This window comes from Parasteatoda tepidariorum, chromosome 2 (genome assembly GCF_982258835.1).
Source record: "Parasteatoda tepidariorum strain Cologne lab strain chromosome 2, Ptep-v5.0, whole genome shotgun sequence".
Lineage (NCBI taxonomy): Eukaryota > Metazoa > Arthropoda > Arachnida > Araneae > Theridiidae > Parasteatoda > Parasteatoda tepidariorum.
In genome coordinates, this window is record NC_141756.1 from 27,022,863 (window position 1) to 27,028,762 (window position 5,900).

Here is a 5,900-nt window from a genome sequence, read left to right on the forward strand (position 1 = left end):
CTTCAGACAAAATTAAGTAGTAGCTTATAGCTTTCATTATTCAGCTTTTCAGCTTCGTTTTTGTTGCTGCTTACAGAACTCCTCCTTGTTGGTACAGTGTATTAGTACTTAATTTACTGATTATGTATTAGTACTTCATTGTCGTAGCACAAGAGCTGCACCTGGTGAATATTCCTGAGGACTTGTCAAGAAAATTTTGATTCTCTGCGGAAGGGATTTCGTAATTGCTTATAAACTAAATGCGATGTGAACTGCTTGCGCGAAACGCACTGTCGTGTCATCGCATACGCGAATCGCATGAAATGAAAATGCTTCATGAAGATTCTGTTCTGTAGTTCATTTACGTCGCACTAAATCTGCATGATGGGCTGCTGGCGACGGTCTGGTAAACACCCCGAAGATGATCCGAAGGTATGCCATTACAATTTTGATCCCCTGCAGAGGGGATGGCACCCCCGCTTCGGTAGCCCGACGACCTGCACGCGAAGTTGAGCACTTTACGGTAGAACAGTTTAACAAGGACCAATACCGCACACCCTCAGTCCCTGAGCAGACTGATCCAAGTTGTCATCCACCCGCACTCTGACAGCAGCCAGTGATGCTTGACTTCGGTGATCTGCTGGGAACCGCGTCTTAACGATCAGTTCACTGCGGGACGCTTCATCAAGAGCAAAACAAGTTATCCTGGGAAATAGATGAGAGGGGACAAAATAAATTTAAAATTTCATATATATATATATAATTTTTTTTTTAAACAGGTTTTGGTGCTTTTTGAACAGTATTTCTTTATATTTATTCTTCATACTTCTTTGTATTTCTTCCCCCTAGATTAAACATTAATTTAAGATTCCCTCTATATTTTATTCACTTTATATTTTAAAAGACTCTCAAAAAATATATTGAAAGTGGTAATTACGAAGCACACTGCATAAAAAACCTGAAAAATTCATAAAAATCTGATATAGAGCAGCTACTGAAATCTGTCAAATCAATTCAAATCTAGCTAGTCTAAACAACTCCAAATTTACACAAGCAATCAAAGTGATTTTGATTTTTTTGTCCCTCATAGTGATTTAGTTGATTTCAAAAGCATTTTGTAACTTCCTCGCTTAAAAACAAATTAATAACCGATTATGTAATTATTATTTTCATTTCCTTTTTGACAATGATTCTTAAATTAATACTTGAATTTTAATTTAATGCTTAATGGTGAAGAATTCGTATTTTAATTATACCAAAATTTTCTAATTTTGCAAAAATGTTTCTCATCTTAGTTAATAAATGTTTCTCATCTAATTAATCCTTGGGCAGAAAAGAGAATCCTGTTAAATTTTAAATTCGCAGGATATTAATAAATTCAAAAAGAAAAGTGCGTGGAGTCCCTCCGCACGGAAGAAGTTAAGCTTCGCAACCTGCGACGTTAATAGTAGAAGAATCAGCAGTCGTAGAAGGATCACTAGTTCTATTCAACGACTCTTTTTCCTGCTCCGCTCGCTTCCGTGCTCTGTAATCACGGTAATATTGTGCATTTTTCCCTCGTGGACCTTTTGAACCAGTGAAAGTTACCTCATCTTCTCGCCCTGGAAAATGTATTTGTATTAATAATGTATGTGAATGCGTCATAATGTAATTTCAGAAGAGAAAATCTAACAATCAATTGATATTCACAAGAGACGTACCTTGACATAACCTTAAATCCGTCGCATTGTCCGTGGGATTGTTTTCACTCATTTTTTATAATTGTTATCCTCTAAATTTGAAAATAAAAAATACTACCCTATTAAATTATATGTGTATCAAAACAAACTAAAAAAGTATTCATAGAAAAACAATACTTTTATGATTTTTATGCTAGTGAGAACCAAAACAATATGGAAATGAATGAGGGAAAACTGGATCCTACCACGTGATTTCCCGGCCAATAAAAATGTAGCGTTAAACGTTTAACGAAACCTTGTTGGAAGTCCCATAAGAAGTATAACTTCAAAAAATTATGTTTTTTTTTAGTATATGAAATTTTATTTCTTGTCAATCTTTTTTTTCTTCTTTTAATTAGCACTGTAACCAGTTACTGACATTAGCTGTCTCAAGCATGGTTCTAGTTTTTGCATAACATTGGTAATCCGTAATCATCGATATTAATATACATTTAAATACATGCTGTCCAAGCGCGACGCATTCGTTCCGTAAATCATGAGAACAGTTTCAATTTTTACTTTACTCATGCATAAAAGAAATTCAAACATTAATTTAAGGATTATTGTTAAAAACTAAGTGAAAAACGCATTCACACAATAGATGATAAATTAATATTTAAGCGAGGAAGAAACGAAATGTTATTAAAATCTGCCAAATCTCTAGAAGTAAATAATGAAAACACATCAAAACCAGTTTGATTGCTATATTGATTTGATTTAAATATTGAAACACATTTTCTCACTGAAATTTTATTCTCAGTTTAAAAAGGAAAAAATATGTCTCTTAATTATAGTTTAGTATTGTGCAAGCGATAGAATTTGACGACACTCCACTTCTTAATGATAATGCACCAGCTACTCGATGAAATGAGATCTTCAGTTTCTGTAAAATGTGGTCAACAATAAATTGTTTTCCATATAATTTTTTTAAAAAACTTTTTGATGTCTCTTCCGCGTGTGAGAGAAAGGTTAGATTCTCAAAAAACAAGATTTTGACCCCTTTGTGATTAGGTAAAACTTTCGGACTCAACTAGACTTCCGTACATGATAACGGAGCGAGTTTAAATAGTTTCCTTTTAGCTATAATCAGAATTTTTCGTTTTACCGCCTAGTATAATTTATTGCGAATCAAATTCTGAAAACTTTCCGTCTAGATAGAGGGCTTAAATTTCTGTAACTATGAGTTAAATTTGAAAAGCAATTACTTCTCCTTTATTGTTTCTCTTCAATTATTTCTCCCTTATTATATTTTCGTGTGCTGTTGCAGCTTGCGAAAATGTCGAAGTGAAACAATAATTCATCATTGAAATTTCTTTAATTTACAAAATCAATTAATGATATATTTTTGAATTTGAATGAAAAACTAACTTTTCTAACTACATTTTTTGGATTTTACATTTTAGAACAAATGTAATTCCGAGAATCTAACAGATCTTTTTTACTAACTAGACTATTTTTCATAATTACGAAATATCAAGTCCCGCAGTGGACTGATCGTTAAGACACGGTTCCCAGCAGATTACCGAGGTCAAGCATCACTGGATACAGTCAATGTGCGGGTGAGTGACCACTTGGATCAGTCTGCGTAGGGACCGAGGGTGTGCGGTATTGGTTCTCGTTAAACTGTTCTACCGTAAAGGGATCGACTTCGCGTGCAGGTCTTTGGACTACCGAAGCAGGGGTGCCATCCCCTCTGCAGAGGATCAAAATTGTGATGGCATTTCTTCGGATCATCCTCAGGGATGCTTCCCAGATCGTCGCCAATAGCCCATTGTGCAGCTCTAGTGCGACGTAAAATGAACTACAACAACAACAACAACACCGAAATACCAAAATATATTTTTACTTGTAATTAGAACCTCAGAAAAAAAATACATAAAACGGTCACCGGTGTCTCATCTGGGCCAAATCACTACAATGGAAATAGTCAGTTTTTCAAAAATATTTTGTATATCAGTTAAATATCAGTATATCAGTTTTGTATATCAGTATATCAGTTAAGAATTGCAAGAAATCATGCATTAGGAAGTAGGAAAATAATTATTTCAGAAAAAGCAGATTTTAAGTTTGAAAATACTTGTTTTTACTGATTCGTACATAGACCACGTGAAAAAAAAGGCCAGAGCTAAATTATTTATGCGGTTTCTCTTTCTTTTTTTTTCTTTTTACTTATAAGAAAATGTTCTCAAATACGTATACTGCTGAATGAAAAATAAAAGTAAAACATTCCCACAGCAATCAGTTGTGGACCTAAGAGGATCATCAAGGTTGAGGATCAACAGTTTCGAGACCAACGGTATGATTTTGCTTTATTTAATAACCGACGTTGAACAGCCGACCCAGTCCTAATTTTACTACTGAAATGTTCATCTCTGTAGCCTTGTAATTTTAAACCAAACACAAAAAACAAACTAACTCATGGATCATAAATTGGGGCAAACTAGACTTTTTGATGGAAGTAAACCACTTTTGCGTTACATTGGAAAGGAAAGTGACTAAAACCTTCTACGGTTAGCCCGACGGCAAGGAGATTTTTATCTATGATCCGTCTACCATTTACCACTTGGAATATTTTACGTCAGCACTGCTGGCAGTGCGAATCGGGAGCAGAATTCATATCAATCAGACACTGCAGTTATTCGAACCTGAGTCTTCTCATTAGGAGGTAGAAGCTCTATCCCCTAGCATTGAGCACAGGCCGCCTTTACTTCCCAAACCAACCCATCCATATTAAGCTGGGTGGGTTTCATGTAGCCACTAGGAATTGAATACCAGTTCCTTACATTGACAGTTCAGAACCTTACTCACTGAGGCATAGTGGCTCTATATTGTGGTATTATAATACAGTATTTAAAAATCGATTTGTTGAAAGTTTCACAATAGAATTTTTACAAATTTAAATTTTTCTCGAAATTTTAGATTAGCACAATAGGGTTTCATGCATTCTATTTTCGAGTTTGATTAAAGTGTCCGAATCAAAATTGACCAGGATTTGATTTTAAGTGACCAAAATAAAAAAGAAAATAACGGAATCTCAGAATAATTTTTAATTTATTTATCAGAATTTCACAAATTAAGATACAATTATAATAATTCTTAAGTTAATTCATGTTAATCATATAAGGTAACTTATTGATATTCATGATGTTTTCCGTTTTAAGAATCGAACAAACGAAAACTTATTTTCTCTAAACAAACATATTTTTTTGGCGATGAATTTTAATCCTCAATATGAGGATGATTTCTAAAAAATCGATGTTTTTTGTACGTCACAAGCTTTAGTTAACAATTACACTGGGGACCAAATTTTTTGTTGCATTTATACAGGTATTTAATCTTACCTAATTCGGGTGTGAAGATTTCAAATCTTAAATTAGTTTTGTTTGGAAAGCTGCAGATTTTTTTCAAAATGATATTTTTATTTTAGTTTATTTTTGTCTGAATGTACAAATTAACGAAGAATGCATAGCCTTATATATATGTATATATCCATATGCACTTGTCAACCCCTTTTAATATAAAACCCTAGAAAAAAAACCTATGACCATAAGGTATCGCCGTATTATCTGAAATCTATCATTACCTTCTCCTACTATTCCCTACGTAGCCGAGAAGTGGGGACACTTAGTATTCCCTTTACATGAATTATTCACATTATTACATGAATTTAAAAAATCCTGGTTAGGAATATATTATTAAATTGCACAAAAACTGTAGCGTTTAGAGATAAACTGATTTTAAATCAGCGACAATCAAAATAGATTGGATTAAAAAAATTTTAAAATTGAAAAACAATAATTAGTGCGAAACAATCATCGGTGTTGATAAAAAACAGAGAACAGGAGGCTTTCTCCTTAGTTTTTGATAATAAGTTTCTAAAATTTCTCAAGTGGAGAATACTTTATTAACTCTTCTATATAACTGCAACATCAAACCTACAGGATTTTATGTATTTGTACCCAATTTACGTTTTAAATATGAAGTTCTAATCAAAACTATAAGGTATTATGAAACGTTTGAACCATTTTGTAAAAAAATTTAATCAAATAGGAACTAATTTTCAAATATTGACTATATTGTTAGAGTGAATCGCTAGTTTAATCTCGTAATCTACTGAGAGTGATAAATGAACTCATTTTTATTATCACAAATTTTTTTCTGCGCAACGACGTACTTCATACGTCAACTAATATTTGTTTCTTT